This window comes from Castor canadensis, chromosome 12 (assembly GCF_047511655.1).
Source record: "Castor canadensis chromosome 12, mCasCan1.hap1v2, whole genome shotgun sequence".
NCBI lineage: Eukaryota > Metazoa > Chordata > Mammalia > Rodentia > Castoridae > Castor > Castor canadensis.
The window spans coordinates 35,999,741-36,018,498 of record NC_133397.1 but is presented as its reverse complement, the minus strand read 5'-3'; the positions used below and the strand labels follow the sequence as shown (position 1 = coordinate 36,018,498).

The 18,758-nt window shown below is 44.2% G+C and overlaps 1 long non-coding RNA gene across 1 annotated transcript in view; it reads left to right on the top strand.

The window, feature by feature from the left end:
* Positions 1-16,804, top strand: part of LOC141414799 (uncharacterized) — a 51,296-nt gene extending 34,492 nt beyond the window's left edge. Inside the window, exon 3 of the long non-coding RNA XR_012439667.1 lies at positions 13,024-16,804. This is a non-coding gene — a long non-coding RNA (uncharacterized lncRNA). The remainder of the gene's footprint in view (positions 1-13,023) is intronic.
* Positions 16,805-18,758: the final 1,954 nt, after the last annotated feature.

The following is an 18,758-nucleotide window of genomic DNA, read 5'->3' as shown; positions in this document are numbered from 1 at the left end:
GACCAAATGGTATACAAAGCCTGAGAAATTTACTTTCTGGTCCTTTAGAAAAAGTTCACTGATGTAGAGGAAAAGAACACATTATTCCAAGGCCTGGATCCACAGCTTTGCATCCATACTTGCTTGTATATCCTATCTTTAAAAGTCTTAGTTTCTTATCTGTGAAATGAGGACTATATTACTTGTGTCAACCAACCATTTAACTCACTGAGGAATTCTGGTTCTGAATAAAATAATGAGTGTGAGGATGTACATCAGACGGTGAAGAGTTATTCAAAAGGCACTTTTGTAAAGAGAGAAGACAAAATTGTTTTTTTTCCTCTATAGAGGCCAAGAGGAAATAAATAAATAAATGATTGTGAAAGGGCTCGTGTGCCTTTTCATTTGTGTCAGCTAATGTATAGTTTTGAGACAAGCTAAGAGGAGTTATTAAAATTAAAGAGAAAGAAATTACAGTCACAAAGAGAAGAGATTGGAGACATTTGTAAGTGTGAGGTCCAGTATGTGTTGTGGCAGCCAGAGGGGACATAGTCACAGGTCCAAAGGAAAGCCTACCCACCCAGGAACAGTGGAATGGAGCCAAGGAAAAGAAAAAGTGGGAAGACAAATCCAGGAAATGCTGCATGCAATATTATTCATTGTTTATCTGAAGTTCAAGTCTAGCTGTGCATCTTGTATTTTTATTTGCTAAGTCTGCCAGCCCTTCCCTAACCTTAACCCAGATATTTTTTCTTTTCTGTGTTTTGTGGAACTGGGGCTTGAACTCAGGGTTTCACACTTGCAAAGCAGGCACTCTACCTCTTGAGCCATACCTTGAGTCCATTTTGCTGTGGTTATTTTGGAGATGGGGCTATTTGCCCAGGCTGGCCTTGAGTCACGATCTTCCCGATCTCAGTATTCTAAGTAGTTCAGATTACAGGTGTGAGCCACTGGCGCCTGGCTGAAATGGTTTTGGTAGGGTGGGCCATCAGGGGGTTGGACCCCCATTATGGAGTTTGTCCAGATTCTAGGTCCTGAAATTGAATTTTAAGCAAAGATAAACTAGGATAGAAGGCAGTTGGAGCTCATCTGATGGCAGTATTCTAGAAAGATCTTCAGAGCCACCCTGTTCTGTTCTTTCAAGGCCTCTGGATCAGTCTTTCTTTGAATTCTGCAGACTGTGCCTTTCATTTCCAATCTGTCTCTTCTGTTTCCTAACTAGTCAGATTTGGTTTCTGTTGCTTGTGGTCAGTAACCCTAACCCATTTATGCACACACCCCAAACAGTATCCAATAAAATGTTGTGAGGTTGGGTGGATAGAGTGAGGAGGAGGTGAAATAGAGGACTTTTTGAATGAGGACCTGGATACAGGCAGAAAGGAGAAGGTAGGAGCACTCTGGGACCTGGAATCTAGACAGTCTTCACATCTGCTACAACAAAAACCATAGGGAGCTAAAGACAGCGCTCGAGTACGGGAAGGACTTGATAAGAATCACATTTGGTTAAAAAATTATTTCTAGACCTGGCTTTTAAATGTTTTGGCAGGGAAGTTGGCTGGGGGCTGTTCTCATGGTCTAAGTGATGAGCTGGGAGTCTGGAGTAGATGGGGCATTGTGACTGGAGGAATGGAGAAAAATGGTGAGAAATAGCTCAGAAGAGACTCTTGGATTTAGTGACCTCCTGGCTCTGGGGAGCATCCAGGAGGGAGAAGAGAAGAGCTTCAACTGGGTCACGCTGAGCAGCTGTAACTCAACCTGGGGGGGCTGCCATGGATGGGCCTTCCAGGACCGGATGCTGCAGGGCAGGGCCATGAGGAGGCAGTGGGAAAGGAGCAGCCCATTATTCCAGTTGGCTCGGCTCCTCCACCCCGGGGGAGGGATGTGGTGAGAGTGGAGACTGCAGCAGAAAGTGACAGGGATGATTAAAGGGATGGAAAATCAGGCCCATGAAGAAAGGTTAAAGGGATTGCAGCTATTTAGCCTGGAGAAGAGGGGTGGCGTGTAATAGCTCCCTTCAAGTCCACGCGAGGCTGTTAACAGACGCGTGCTAGGCAGCTGCCCTGCATATCCACCAGTCTGGGGAAGGCAGCACCCTCAAACTGACTGGGCACCTCTGCGGGGAGGGAGAGGCAGCTCCGGAGGCAGGCGGAGACATAATTATAAAGGTTCCTTTGTGGTCTCTGAAGCCCTCTCCCCTCCCCTTTGTTTTTTGCATCTGTCATTATGCTGTGCAAACCGCAGCCAGGCTTTTGACAGCACCGATATCTGCTTTCCTGCACACTCGGAAGGTAATGTGGCTATAAAATTGACAAGTTAGATAAATGCCAGTACAAAGGGTAGACTGTGTCTAGCTTTGCAGAGCCTTCTGGCTGGTCTCAACCCTGACCCGGATAAATCGTCCAGTCTCCATTCCTCTCTCACCCCCAGCCTCATCTGTCCTATCTGGGCTCCTGATTGACACCCCAGGAGTTAACATTTGCTCTGCCTCCTTGTCTCATTTATCACTTTGTCACTTTTCAAGGTCTTTTATTTCTTCTCAGGTCAAATATGTTTCGTTTCACTTTTTTTTCTTTTTAAACTTAAAACATTTCTTCTTTTTTGCAAGGGTAAACTCTTGCTCTCTTTCCAAAGCACATACCCAGGGTAGCAAGCCTCCCCTCTCCTCTAGGGAAGGCCTGGATGGATGTACTTGACTTGGTTCTTCAGATCCCTGCTAAAATAAGGGAGGGTCTACTTACATGGCAACTGAATTTTCCTGATCCTCAACTGAGAACATGTAAGGAATGTGGTCACTGAAGGAAGTAGGTTTTGAACCACTTCAACCCTGGAGCTGGGTGGTGAGTGAGGAGGGGTTGTTAATGAAGGGAGGGTGTCAGTGAGCTTCACTCAGTACTGACATAGTCTCCTGAGTTGGTGAGAACCCAGAGGGCAAATTTCCACCAGGAAGTCCTTCAGGAAATGGGGAACTTAGCCTCCTCATCTGCCTGTGTCAGAGGTCACATTTACCACTGATGATGCCCATTTTGGGTGGTCAAAGGAGATCACGGATGGGGCACAGGGCCAGGAACAGAAGTAGGCAGAGGCTGTTCAGCCAAGGATTCTGGGACAAGCTGAGCCCTACCCTAAACAAGAATAATACTCTGTCCCCTTTTCTCCATGACTGTGGGATGTTAAGAGGGCAGGTCTGACTTACATTCACCCGTGACTCCGTAGGTGATTGGGATGGTGGCCTCTGAGCCAGCTGAAGTGCTCGCCATTCTGCAGCTGGTGTGCCTCCTGAATAGCACAGCAGGCACAGATGTGCCTTGCACACTTGGTGTGGGGAAGACACAATACACTTAGCTACCATTATAACTGTTTCTTGTCACCATGACTTATCGGATGGAATTGATGGAGCAGAGGAAGGGACCATAGAAAGGTTGGACTTCTGGGACCCAGGCATTCTTCTTTTAATGCAGCTTCATGTCCCCAGTTCTGCTGGCCCTAACAGTGGCCAGCCTGGGAAGGACCAACTGGCCTGGCCTTCATTTTTACCTTCCTTTGTTACTGCTTCTCTTGGTGGTTGTTCTTTTTTCTCCTTCTCACGAGCACAGGGAGAATCACAGTAGTCCTCAGTTCTGCAAAGAGGCGTGCCCATCTGTGTGCTCCATTCCACTGGAAAACTCAGAACAATTCCTATTATTTTCGGTTCCCAGATCTTGAATGTGTCAGGCTTCAGGTTCACTTCCTACATCTCTCCCCAGCGCCCGGATCTGCAAGTAATTTAACCTTGTTTTCATAGAGCGCAAAGACGTTCCGCTTGTTTACACTGGAGACAAATTTTCCTCAATTGACGCAATCTTATTGATGAAATAATGACTTTCTTCCTCATTTAAGGGTAATTTTGGCTGGTATGGTGACATAGAGGAGGAAAGTGAAAGCCTCCTCTGTCCTGCCGAATGAAGGGCAGGCTGTGAGGACTCCATTTGTGTTTGGAGCCCGGCCTTTGCGTTTTTCTCACCTGTTCTGGAACCTCCACAGGCCGCCAAAGGAGGCTGGTGCCTGGACCCAGTAAGGAGGTTGGCTAAACATGGCTAGTTCTTGATTAGGGAAATTAAAGAGCAGCATTGGCACAGTAATGGGTATCAAGGCTGGGGCAGAGTAGATGCTACTTTGTTTCAAAACTGCACTTGATTTGCTTTCAAGATTGTTAACATCTAATCAACGAAGACCTGTACTTGTACCATTTTTCAAGGTCATATTGCATGATAGTTAGGACATGGCATTTGAGCCAAGGATTTGAAATCACAGGGAAAGGAAGAAGCTCAGGAAACAGCATGTGTAGAAGAGGCACCTAGATTGGGGATGGCCAAAGAGATCTCAGAGCTCTAGGTTAAATCCTTAAATTCATCTGGGCAAGTTCCTCATTGGCAAAACAGGGAGGACTGGATCAGATGATTTCTAAAGTTCTTCCTCTCTTCAATTCCATCATACAATGAAATCTGGAGACTTGCTTCCATACCAGGTCCTTCTACTATGTGTTTTGATAAGGATAGGAGCAGAGAATGACATTTGGGAGGATGGGCATGCTCTTCCATGGTCTTTCAGTGAGGTCGGGACAATGGATCTGTACTAAAATGCTATTTGAGAACTAGTTACCTGTATAGGTTCTATGGGGAAATGTAGATTATGCAATATTAAGAAAATATTTAGTAGGGGGCTGAGGTTGTAGCTCAATCTCAACACTAGGTTGTAACCTAGTGCTTGCTAGGTATGTGCAATATCCTGGGTTCCAACCCCAGCACTACAAAGATTATTAAAAAGATAAATATAATAAAAATAAATAAAGATAATTTAGAAAACTCTTGTAAATAGTTGGGAATATATTTCCAAATGCAAAATGGTGAGGTGCTAAATAAGAGAAAATGATAGCTGGCATTTTTAGGTTTTTATTCTATTGTAGATACTTGTAGGCATCCTTTCATTCCTCTTTATCAGGGGTTGGCAAACATGTTATGTAAAGAGCCAGAGAGTAAATATTTTAGGCTTTGCAGGATATAAGGTCTCTGGCATGCTACTCAGCTTCACTATTGTAGCAGGAAAACAGTCACAGGCAACATGTGAACAAATGTGTGTGTGTCCCAATAAAATTTTATTTATAGACCCAGAATTTAAATTTCATAAATTTTTCACATGTCACAATATATTCATCTCTTGATTTTTTTTTAACCCCTTAAAAAAACCATTCTTAGCTCACAGGCAGTGAGCTACATTTGGCCAAGGAGCATAGATAGCTGATCTCCATTCTTTACTACTACTACCCTTTAAGGGAGAGACTATTTAACAGATGAGAAAAATCAAGACTTACTGAGGTTAAATACCTTGTCCAGGTTTGCCAGTTAGAAGCAGTAGAGCTAGAATGTAATCTAAAGGCCAGGTTAAGAGCTTGAACTTTTAACATCTACTTTTCAGTGATATCCCATTAGAGTAGTAGAACACAAGGTACTCTGTTCTTTGATTAATAGGCTTTGATTAATGGTTACCCAATCTTCTTTTTAATCATTATTATTTTTTCATGGTGGTTCAGATTCAAAAGCATTAGAGCAAGATTGTCTCTGACCAGACCAGGAGATCTGTGGCTGTCTTAGGAATTACGTGGAACAATGAATAAAAAGGAAACTGAGCAGAAGGGTGGAAGGCAGGGATGGGGAAAATCACAAGCTTGTTCTGAGAGCATCGGGATCCAGGTAGAAGCCTGGCCATGCTTGTTGGGCTAGGGAGGTCAGCTCAGCTCCTCCCTAGGATGGAGAGATGGAGGCTGACGGAGGAAACATGAGCCCCCCCGTATCTCCCCTGCCCCCACTCCTGTTCTAGAAGAGGATGTGTCTTGGAAGGTTCTCCCCTGCTTCCCTTAATGCTTTTTTAATGTTTCCAAGATGGACCAGCTCTGTCTCCAGAGCTAAACTGTCACCTCCCTGGGTTGGCCCCTATCTTTTTCTGTCCTCTCCACATTGGGTATGGTTTGGGTACACAGATGCAAGAATGTCTTCCAACTCAGGGACAGGGTACTTCAGGAGCTGCCCACTTGGGAATCAGTAGATGCTGGTGCAGAGGATCATAGAGGGCCTGAGGCCAGGGTGGAAGAGGGTTTGGAATCATGTAATAAGCATTTGCTAAGCACCTACGGTGTCACATCCAAAGCCAGGAGCCCCCACATGTATTGTTTTCATTGATTCCCATGACTGACTTCTGAGAGAGGCACTGTGAGCACATTAGCTGGATGAAGAAACTGAGGCCTAGCTGGATGTAGTGGTTCACACCTGTAATCTCAGCTACTCAAGAGGCAGAGGTAGGAGGATCATAGTTGAAGACCAGCCTAGGTAAAGTTATTGCAAGACCCCATCTCAAGAACAAGCTAAAAGCAAAAGGACTGGGGGTGTGGCTCAAGTGGTAGAGCACCTGTCTAGCTATCATGTGGCCCTGGGTTCAATTCCCAGTATGGGGAGGGAGTCATAGAGGGGGAGCTGAGGCTTAGAAGGGTTTGCCATTGTTTGAGGGGTATAACCAGAAGGTGGCACCCTTCGATAGCTCATCTGGTAGAGCTGAGGTCTGTGGACTGTGGTCTGTGGACAGAAGCTGGCTGAGTCAGTCCAGTCTTTCCCTGCCTCCCATCCCAGTCCCCTGCAGGAGGCTGTGCAGAGGAATGAGCTGCATTTCTTGCAGTGACCTGTGATAGCTGTGTGGCTTGAAAAGATATCTGTCCTCTGTGTTTGTTTCTTCAGCAGTAAGTGTAAGGGATGAATTCCCCAGCTGTCATGAATGAAGAGAATTATATGAAGGTGCCTGAAACAGTGCCAGGCATGGAACAGGTTCTATGTATGGTTGCTTTCTTCCTTCTGTTCCAAGATGGTTTGATTTTGTGAAGTTCACTGACTAATCAATCTTACTCAGTTTCGGTCTTCAGGACCTAGCAGAGAGCTGGGTACAGAGCAGATACTCAATAAATATTTATTCAGTGAATGGATACACAGTGCTTGTGTCTACTGATGCCAGCCATCTGGAGATGTAGGAACTTCAAAATGATGGATTCTTGACTTTTCATCTGAATGGAGGATGTCATTCTCTAAAAAAGTAACAAGAATGATTTGAAACAATAGTAACACAGTCAGGGTTCACTGATGCAGACCCATTGAGGGAGCATGCATTGCAATCAGTGAAAGTCTGTGGGTGACTTGTTATTTTCAAATAACCCCAGTTATGTCACTGGGTTTATTTATTTACCACCCATCTGTCCATTCATCCAATCATTCAACACTGGCCTAAAAGGGGCTTTTAGGGCCTCTTTTAATAAAAGGGGAAGAAAGATTATCTGCAGTATGACTGTTATTTGTAGATAAATAGAAGCTTCTAGACTCCTTATGAGAGCTTGGAAACTGTTTGTTCTCAAGTGTGTTAAACATTCCTCCCATAGCCCGAGGATGCTGTTTCTGTGCTCCAGCTCTGAAAGATCCTTATGCTAATTTATAGCCTGGTTCTTATCTCCAAGAGGGGTGAGAGTGCACAGGCCCTCTGTCCGCTGTCTCAGTATGAGCGGGAGTTGCAGACAGGGGCCTGGATCCTGAGTCAGGGAATATGGGAATCAACCTACTGCACTTGGAGAATTTAACATCCTATGAACTGGGTAAGACTGAGCCATTATTCCTGAAATCAAAAGTTGGCTAGAAGACCTCCATTTTTATTAAAAAAAAAAAAGTTTCAGGCACACAGTGGCGCCTTCAAGTCTACTGAAATGTACCTGGCTATTTATTTCAACACTAAAATGATTCTGGGTTTCTCTGCTTTTGGAATTCCTATTTGTGCGATGTTTACTCCCCTGTGTTTTACAGCTAACCATCACTTTTCCAACTCCCAGTGTGCCTGACATGAGTAATTCAGTGCTTTTCTTCTAATTTGTTGGTTGCTTCTAATATTCCATAGAAAACCAAATAAAACCAAACAAAAAGCAACTCAAAAAAGGTGAACTTGTTAGAGCTCTTTGTAAGTAGAGAATTGAAAGGATTGGAGTGATTCTGGGGGCCCTTTAGTGAGCACCTGGCATGAACTTTGGAACCTGGACCTTGCAATGTCAATACTGGCTGTTTGGGGCCTTTTCCTCTTCTCTGTTGACCTGAAGAGGTGAATTCAGGATTGGTGACACGTGCAACACAGTGCATAGCTTACCATGGCATCCCTCTGGGGTGGGGATGTGGTTCCCTTCCTCTTTCCTTCCCCTTTCCTCCTCTTTCCCTTCCCCTTTTTGGGGGTGGGGGTAGGGAAGACTGAGGGATAAGCAGAAAAGGATGAGCAGTGGCTGTCCTTAGGCATGGCCCTTAGGATTGTGCTAAGTGAAATGACATGATGGTCTGTTTATTTGCCAGTAGCCATCCTGACTGCATACGTACTACAGTTTTGAGGCTGATGTTTTATACTTTGATCAGAGCTGTTTGTTTCTTGACCTCTTTCTAGAAAATTCTGGTGTCAGAGAAGGAACACTCTGTAGGATTCAGGACCTACAGACCAGACCTTGCTCTGTGAGGTTACCTAACCTCTCTGAATCCAACTGCAAAACGGAGAGCTTTGGTTAAGCCTGACATCTGCTAGGATCCCTCTAATCACACACTGTGTATCTTTGGTGTTCTGCAGGGCTGTCCATATTCAGGACTGGGGGCAAGTGGTGTGCAAGGACAGCCTCTTCCTGGGAGGGACTGACTGAGAAGCAGGGTTGTCCCCAGAGCAGGTGGTGGGTGTTTGCACAAGTTTTCCAGCCTCATAGCACAATAGTGGCTTATGCTAGTGACCCTCTGTACCCTCCCTTGGCATGTGGTAAGGATCTGGGAGGACCTGGATGAGGTGGGATGTAGCCTTGGCTCTTCTGTGGCCATGTCATTCCCCTCGGAGGCCCCAGTCTCTGCCTTTATCTTCCTCAGCCCTCCTAGCTGGAGCCATTGCAGGTCTGATGGTTCCAGAGTTAGTTCTGACTAAGTCAGGAAATGGATGTGAGCCTCAGTCTGCTGCTGGAGGGGGGGTGGGTGGGGCTAGAACTAGGTCTTACCTTTTCAATCAGTGACAATCGTGACTCCGTTAAACCTCGGAGACGATGGTGGTAGTGCTGCTCAGAGCTGATATTAAGTCATGTTCCTCAGATGTGGACTCCAGAGACTCAGGCCTGACTCTCAGGCTCCTGAGTGTCTTGTTCCTGCTCTCAAGTCTCTTTTGCACAACTCCAAATGAGGACTAGGTATCTCAGAGGCAGACTGACTTCTAGAACTTCCTCTTTATCCCCGTTCCACCACTAATGTCTGCAGTGATCCCTAACTTTACCATCTGACCATGGTTTTGTCTGGTATTCCGGAATTGCCTCTCTTCCTTGAGGCATGGTTGGAGGCTAGAGCCTCTGGGATGGCTGGAGGCCCACCCTGGCCTGCTGGGTGGGATCTTGCTGAGGATAGATAGTTCAAGGTCCTACCTTGGGTCTGGGTCTGGACTTTCCTGGTGTCTCCTCTGGTCTCCTGGGAAAGACCTTCAGTGATCACCTGCAAAAAACCTGTCCTCAAAGCCATGACCCACAAAGTTGGAGCATAAGCTCAGAGTTCTAGCATACTTGGGTTCCTTAAGCTTGCCTTGTTTCTGTCCCTTCAACAGCAAGAGCAGACTTTTGGAAGAATCTCTGAGCCTGTAGTGGATCCACCCTGAGATGTGGGTAGGAGTTGGGAGGCACAGGTTTCCCTGAAAATCATCTCAGGAGACTTCAGTTAGCCTGACCTGTAACTCATACCTGCTAAACTCAAATCTGGGAAAAGTCAACATGAGGAAGGTTGTAGTGACGGGAACTTTTGGTGGTACCTGAGAAACAGAGCTGAAAATGGAGAAGCTAAGGAGAGTATAGAATTTGCCAGGTGTCTGTGCAAGCGAGTAGATGCTGATCCTAAATGACAGGTGCTGGCTCCAGACAGGAGAACCGGGGTTGTGAGGGAATGGCTCTAGGAACACACCATGCCTAGGCTCAGAGTTGAGGAACTTAGAGCAAGTGTGAGCCACTGCTGGCTACAAGGTGCTCATCCATCTTTGGTGTTCATTGTAAGTGCACCTCAACATTGTATTTTACCTTTTCTGTCCACTCTAAGCTTGTGACTTGATGAAGAAAGCCAAGGAGAGCAGCTTGCTCCAGAATGTGCTGGAACCAGACCTTTGGAGATGGGGAGCAGGACTCCACTGTCAACCAGCCCCTCTGCCTGAGCCAACCGCATCAGCAAGCTGAGGAGAGAGATGCCTTCCTGACCACATCCCTATGGGTGTATCACCTCATTCTTGGGGAGCAGAGTTGGGGTACAGGTCCCCCACCACAATGCCTCCTCAATTAGTCTCAAGGCTGCCTGGCTTGGTTGGGTTGCTCACTGCCAGAAAAATGCTCTCAGGAATAAGAATCTCCAGAACAGTTTGAGACAGTTTGCAGGGGGCCAGGCGGGGTGATCTCAAAGTCATAAGTGAAATCCTAGGAATTGGGGTCCACTGGGGAGGAAGTGAAGCCCACTGGAGCTACTGAAAACTCTCTTAATCTCTACCAACCTGCAGGCTGCTGATGTGGCTGCAGCGCCCCCTGGTGGCTCAAACATCTGGGATTTACTCCACACCCCACCTTCATGGCTTTCCCAGCCAGCAGTTCTCCTTTCAAAATGCCTCCTCTTTCCCAGGTTGGGGACATCCTCAACCCTGGAGCCCACATTCTCTAAGCTCACAGTTCTTTACTTCTACTCTTTTCCTTTATCTATTCTTTTCCCTTTTTCTTCTAGCAGAATTCAGCCTCTGTCTTTTTATTTATTTTTTTGCCTTAGTGGGATTGGGTTTTGAACTCAGGGCTTCACACTTGCAAAGCAGGTGTTCAACTGCTTGAGCCACACCTTCAGTCCATTTTGCTCTGGTTATTGTGGCGATGGGGTCTTGAGAACCGTTTTCCCAGTCTAGCCTTGAACTGTGATCTTCCTGTTCTCAGTCTTCCAAATAGCTAGGACGATAGGCGTAAGCCATGGTGCTAGGCCAGCCTTTGTCTTTTGGAGTCTTACTGAAGCAAGATATCCTGCAGGGAAGAGACTGATGAACTAGCAATAAGGTGTTAACAGTGAAGCAAGTTAATACTGACCTGGGGTTCACCTGGCTGGGGTGATATAGTCCTTTTCAAATACCATTTGTCTCTTAAATTTCTTCCATTCTGCTTAAAACCTAAGCAGCTGCAGTGCATTCAATGACTGTTCTGAGTCTCTGTTGGGGATGTGCTTGTGCCTCATTTTGCTTCTGGATCAGAGGCACCATGTTCATGGTGGAGCAGCTTTTGAGAGGGGTTGGGGTAGGATGTGGTGGGCAGGATTGGGTCTCCTCCTTGCCCTGACCTCAGTTCTCCATAATTCATGCTAGTTCTAGTGACCTGGCTTTCTTCAGCCTCTGGGAACAGTGTCCTCAAACTTGGCCCCCACATTCCATAAAACAGGTAACAAGTAGGCTCCAGAGTGGAGTTTCATATCCTAAGTTTTCATCAGTCTTGCTCTGTCCTTGACCACTGTAGTGTCAAGGCTTCTTACTGTTTGCCATCTAGCTGGGTGGCTGGTGAGGGGTATAGGTGGGAGGCAGTACCCATGCTTAGGGGAGTCTCCTTCCCACCCCAAATGGGCCCAAACTAGGGGTTAAAGGTGATAGTTAGAAGATGAAGTCTGTTTATTTTCCTCAAGAGAAAAGGCTAGAATATACAAAATAAAAACAAAGCTTATACTAGAGCAGAATGGGCTCCAGTCCTCACACAGATGAGGACCCACTTCCCGTCCCAGCCTTGATTTCCCCACTCTGTGGGAGCTGGAATAACTTCCGAAGGCCTTGTCTGCACTCAGGTTCTGTAGGCCCAATTGTCTTACTTTTGCATGGTTTTGACCTGTGCAAACTGGATCCTGCCACACACCCACACACTCATGTGATTCTAGGCTTCCATTTTTGCCAGAGTAGTATTTTTGTAGTGTGTATTTTTAAAAGTTTTGCATCTGTGGTGCCCGTCTCCCATTGGAAAATTAACTGCTTGCAGATGTTGCGTGAGGCACAGTATCCTCCCAGGCAATGAAACCACTGGGGTTTGGATATGGTTTCAAAAGGAGAAGAAGGAAAGAAAGCCTGCGTGTCTCTAATGTAGGTGGCAAACTTCTTGACCTTTTATAAAATGCCCAAATGCAATTTCCATTTAGAAATGGAAGGGTGGAGAATGTCTTAAGGTTTGAGATCCCAAGTGTTAAAAAGCCTGTATTGAAGTGGTCATTTGTGGGATGTCTGTGGTCATTCGTAGGATGTTTGCAGAGGGTGGGTGCTGGCTGCCTGGCAGGGATGAGCTAACGCTTTCTGCACTGTGCATAGAGCACAGAGCTCAGCATCACTAGGGCCCCCTGCCCCGGCATCCCAGCCACATGGGCAGCCCTGGCTAGTACAGGCAGCCATTTCCCATGGGGCCCAGGGTGGCACTCTGGGTTAGGGAAGTGGTCCCAGCCTAGAGCAGCACCCAGGAGATCCTTCAGACCTTGGGGTCCTGGGGTACTCTCTGGCTCTCTCTACTTGTGCCTTTCTCCACCCTAATTCTCCTTCTTGGGTTCTTCCTTCCCCAGAAACTTGCATATGTCTTCTGCAAGGCCTCCAACTCTGGGCATTGCCCCAGCTCCTCCCCACCCTCCAACAGAAAACTGTCTCATTTTCTACAATCCCCAGTCCCCACTCCTCAATTTCTCCCAAGTCCAGGCTCAGCTAGGAAGGAGCCAGCCTGCTCTGAGTGTGTGCTGTGTGTGTGTGTGTGTGTGTGTGTGTGTGTGCATGCTGTGTGTGTGCTATGAGGGTGTGCTTGTGAGAAGCAGACAAGCAATAGCGCCTTTCCCCAGCTGGTGCTGCTCCGGGCCAGACATCTTTCTTACCTGGATCTGGGACAGCTTCCTTTTTTGCTGCATTCCCATTTGTTTCCCTCTCTCAGATTAATGATTTCTCTGGTCTCCATTTCTTCCACCACAGGTAAATTCCTGTGGCTTTTGCCCTGTGAGAGCCTGAGGAGAAGAGGAAGTTCGAGCCGGAGAGAACCTCAGAGATGGGTTGGGTTCTGGATTCAGGCCACTTGAAACAAAGGAGACTGAGGCTCATGCTGCATAATACATGGGAGCAGGAATTTCTTTTAGCTTTGAATGTGTTGATTTAAATGTTGTGTTAATAATAATTTGTAGTTTTGGTAAGATTTTGTTTATGAGAGACACTCAAAAAGGGTGAGGAGAGCATATTCTATACTGCTCCAGGATAGTGAGTGTGGTTTAGAATGTGAAGATTTAAAAGAAAAAACTTAAGCTAGATGCACTTATTATTTTTTTTTTAAAAGAAGACAATTAACAGGTAGAAAGTTATATCATTTGTTCAAAATCCTGTAGAATAAATATGGAAAAATAAATTGACTATTTTTTTGGCAGTACTGGGGTTTGAACTCAGGGCTTCATGCTTGCTAGGCAAGTGCTCTACCACTTGAGCCACTGGGCCAGCTGGGAGAATAAATTGAGTGGAAGGTAAATTTATGAATAATAAATGTTTCCTCTTGGAACATGATAATTATTAAAACAAATAAACAAACAAAAAACAGAGTACACCAGGTGCTGGTGGCTCACACCTATAATCCTAGCTACTTGGAAGACTAAGATCAGAAGGATCTCAGTTGGAGACCAGTTGAGGGATCAGTTTGTCAGACTCCATCTCCAAAATAACTAGCGCAAAATGGACTAGAGGTGTGACTTAAACCGTACAGCGCTTGCTTTGCAAGTGAGAAGCCTTGAGTTCAAATCCCAGTCCAACATAAAACCCCCCAAAGCAAAACAAAAACAATAAAAAACAAACAATACAAGAGCAGCAATTCAGTAGGAAATATTGATAAATTGTACTTTTAAATCTTTTAAAATATACACATTAAGGAGAAATGCTATTCTTTTTCAAAGAAACAACATAAAAATTTATCAAGCATGTCTGTCATTTGGAGGAGCTATGCACTAAGTGGGGAAAATAGAGGGGTAAAGAAGGAGACAAAGGACAAAGGTCATTGATGATAATAAGACCATGTGTGTTAGGGTTTCTTTCAGTAATTGGACAAACATGGGAAAAAAACGGTCAGCGATAACGCTTCTGACTGTCCAGTGTTGGGTCTCTAGTGTTAGCACACTAGAAATCAAGTGTTCTTAGTGTTCTTTCATCATAAAATAGCAAGCAATAGATCCCCTTTTCGGCTTTAGGTTTAGAACAAAGCCAAGGAAGTTGAAATTTTCTCTCTAAGTGGTCACACAGAGAATCCGTCTTTTCTCCCTGTGTAAGTACCCTCCAGACTTTCAAGGGCTTCCTTGGTTGAAAACTGTTATAACCTTGATGGGGCAAACTGGTCCCGCAAGGAGGATGGTCTACAATGTGCTAGGAATCTATGTTAACTGGCACCACATTTCTGATGTGACCCACCAATGTCTGGGTGTCCCCTATTGACTGGCCCAGACTGCCAGTCTTCACCCTGCCTGAGACCAGGTTTTTCTCACAGACCCTGTCCTGCACAGCAGCTGCCAAGACTCTGGGGTCGTCCTAGATAACATCAGGACCTTCGAACAGCCCACTGCTCCTGTGTGTTTTGCTTCAGAACCATGTGCCTTCTGGGACCTGTCACTAAATTCTGGTTTCTAGAGCTTCTGGACTAGGATAGGTTTGGTTGACTGTTGTTTTTTCTAGACCTACTCTGAACCCCCTGAGAACATAATCTTCAGGTCTGTGGTATCAAAATACCTCAAGTGAACACTCACACTCCAGCTGGCCTCCAAGAAAAGGGCGACTTGTTCCTTGGCCACGCTGCCACATGTCCCAGTGCTAGATTTGTCCCCACAGGATACCAAAGAGGTCAGTCTCTTCCATTTAGTGAAACAAAAACCAGTAAGTGAAACCAGTTGTTTGGTATCATGTGGACCAAGGACAAATAAACTAGAAAACAGATGGTCACCAAAAGAAAGAGAGGCCGCACACTTGTGTAAACGGTAGGTCTTATTCGGGGTCTAGCATCTTAGAGACACATGGGGCACATTAAAGCTAGGCCTTCTGCGACTAGTTTGCCCTAGCACATTTGCTAGTTATAAATGACTTACTTTGCTGTGCAAATTAAAAACCCTTTAGTATGTCTCTCTTCCCCCCCAGTAAATTGGTTTGGAAACTTATCTGTGATAAATATCATGTCCTAAGCCAAAAGAAAGAGGCGGGACTGGGGTTTGAACTCAGGACTTCCTGCCTGCAAACACTTGAGCAACACCTCCAGTTCATTTGCTGTGGTTATTTGTGGAGATGGAGTCTCGAGAACTATTTGCCTGGTCTGGCCTTGAACCATGATCTCCCCTCTGCCCCCCCATCTCAGCTTCCCAAGTAGCTAGGATTACAGGCATGAGCCACCAGTGCCTGGCTGAGGTACAACATTGTTACCTGTGTAAAATAAGATTGTTCCTAAACTTGTAACCAAATGTTAAACAACTGCTAAAGAAAATAGTTATAGAATGCTTCCTAAGTGCTAGGGACTCCATCTGTGTCCTTATTTATATGACCTACAACAACTCTGTGAGGCCAGTATTCTCATTTCCATTTTACAGAGGAGAAAACTGAGATTCAGAAGGGATAAGTAAGCTGACTTGTAAGAGTCTGAACTGGAAGGCCAATGCAGGAGGAAGCACACTGACTCTCCAGTTCTTAATCCTTCTGCTGTACTGCTTCCAAATATTAAAGTAACAACGATCACCAAACACTGGCTTGAAGAGTTGTCTAACCATTCATCTGGTGGTGTTCTGTGTGTTGCTTGGTCTGGTTCCATTAGGCAAAAATGCAAGAGCAGAATCTCTGTTTGGTGATGATACTGAAGAGTGAATATTCTTCAAACAGAGTGTGCTGGGCTGAGAGACCCTGAATAAGACCCACCGACCCACCGTTTACACAAGAAGAGGAAGGGGTTTCAGGTCGCTTCACAAGCACTCCCACTCTGGGTGTCTTTTGTTTTTTTATACTTTGGGTGTCTTAAAGAATGCTCTGTTAGTGTGTGGAAGGATGGAGCCCCACAAGGGGCTGTCTGGGGCAAGATCAGGAAGTGCCTTTGTCATCCCTGAGTGGGGCCACCAGCCCAAGAAGGAATGCTCTAGAGGGCCCCTGCAGGTCATTCACATGCACTCTTAGCAGTGGCACCTTGAGACCTGTGACTCCAAACTTTCACTCTCTATTGCCTCTCAGGCTCCAGCAAAGTCTTCTCCATTTGTTCCCAGGGCATTTCCGAGAGGCGAAGGTTTGTGGGCTGTGCAGCCACAGGTATTGGAGAAGGCCTGTGATGGTGAGCACAGGGGGTGAGTCAGCCAGAGGCATCTAGGGAACACACAAACCAACTGAGTGAACTAGTGAAAACTCTCGGATAGCATCAATGCTATTGATTCTTACCAAACATTATCTAGAAGTGCTAATGGTGCATTGTCTTGCTTCTCTCTGACTAACAGCCCTGCACTTGCAACAGCGACATCAGTGGCTAAGGAACATCTGCAACACTAAACAACTAGTGTTCTTCTTACATCTGTATGTATGTGCGTGTAGATGTGACACGTATGAGGCGGCATAGATACTTTCTTCCTTCCTCCCTTTTTTTTTTTTTTTGAGACAAGATGTCACTATGTAGCCCAGGCTAGCCTTCAACTTGGTATCCTCTTGCCACCAAGCCCTGCTCTTAGCACCCATTCTTTACATCAGCAGGTGACCTGCTAGACCTAGGAATGCCTTGCTTTGTTGTGATTTAAAAATATACGACTTTTTAAAAACAACTTGCTAAATGCTATCAGATTGCATTTTCAGAAAATTAAACTGTCACTATTATTTAAATTTTACACTCATTAACTATCGTTTATATTTCCCTTTTAATTTTAGGGGATAAGTTTGAATATTAAAAATAAATTTCATATATATGAAAAGAATTTTACCTTTTCATTTTTGATGTATTGTTAAAGTAAATTTTGAATAGAATCACATTTACTTTAATCCTTTTTATCATTGAGAATAGGTGCAAGTTGAGATTGTAATAAAAAAAAAAACAGGAGCTGCAAAGAAACAGAAAGTCATCATAAAGATGATCTGCTTAGACCTTGAAACTTTGGAGAAGTAATAAAAGGGAGTAGGCATTGGCAGACCATCCATATAAAAGTTTTACAGAAGGCTTTGCAAATTATTTACTTTACGAAGATTTAATTAATGATCAAAACAATGAGAATGTTAAAGAATTAGTCCTATCAAATTCACAACTCAGAAGCCACAGATGCAACAGGTGCTTGCCTGGGAAGAAGAAAATTCCACTCATGAAATCAGCCCGGGGGGAAAAGAAAGCTGAAATGTAAAACCTGAGACTTCACTGTGCTCATGGGAGGCTATTTCTGGAAAATAGCCCAGCGTGTCTTTCCTATGGCAGGAGAATGTTTCCTTAAAACACAGTCTCATCCAAATGAATGATTAGGATTCTTGGATGAACACGGCCAGACACTGAGCATTTCTTTTTGCACCAGAATTCTTTCAGTTAGAGACAGAAATTGTAGAAATTGCCTTTTAAATTCAAAGACAAAATATTTTGTAAATTCTATAACAATTATTACCAATCTTGAAGATCAGTGTTAGCTCGTGAAGATATTTTTTAACCAGAAGGAAATTCATTTGTACACAAAAAAGCACAGAAGTAAATGTTTAAGAGGAAAAAAATGAACAGTAACAAATAGTTCATAATATTCATCAAAGACAAGTTAACACCAATAAAGAACACTGGTGTAATATTCTTAAAAATATCATTTAGCTAAGCAGAATGATGATTTTCATGGCTGTAGTAACAGACTCCGCAAAAAATAATGAAAAGGTTTTTTGTGTTCTGTATAAATGATTGAAAAATTTGTTGCTAGCATGCACAAATATTGAAGAGATTTAAAAAATGTTCTTTCTTGAGGATGGAGAATTAACAAGAAGTTACAAGGGATAATAGAATGATAAATATATAACCTTTTAAAAAGTAATAACTACTCAGTTCTAGATTGTTAGCAGAGTCAAAAGGCATGCTGAATGACTCACATTTATGGTATCACTGTTATACTATCAAAGAAGAAAAAAAGGAACTTGAAATTAGTATTTTATTGATTTTAATCAATACCTGTTGTGAAAAATAAAGCTTGTCTTAACTGAAGGCACAGCTTTAAATTTTAGCCATAGAGGGCCTGCCTATAATAATGAAACTCATGGTTGTTAAAGAACAAGATACATGATCCAAAATTTGGGCTGAAAATAGAGAAGCATTCTTTGAACTGAAGCTTGAGTTTTAACAAGGAAACACATAACTTCAGCTCTGCTGATACCCATGTCTTCCTTTGGAACAATTCAAAGATGATGCACATTGTTTTCTGGATCTCTCTAAAGGTGGCGTATCTTGATGAAACACTTTCCACATCTGACCTTGGGAACACTCCTAGTATATACAAGGGGAATACCAATGAAATGCTACTAAACTCATCAGATTTAATTTAGACAAAATAGCCAAGACATTAGTAGAGTAGATCCTTAAATAAAAAACAAATTTTGGTCTTTGGTAGAAAGCGAAGTTTTTTTTTTTTTTTTTTTTTTTTTTAAATTCTGATCTGTTGCTTGCTAAAGCTAATGTCAGCAAAAGTTTACAAAAATTAAGACCAAAACTGCTTGGT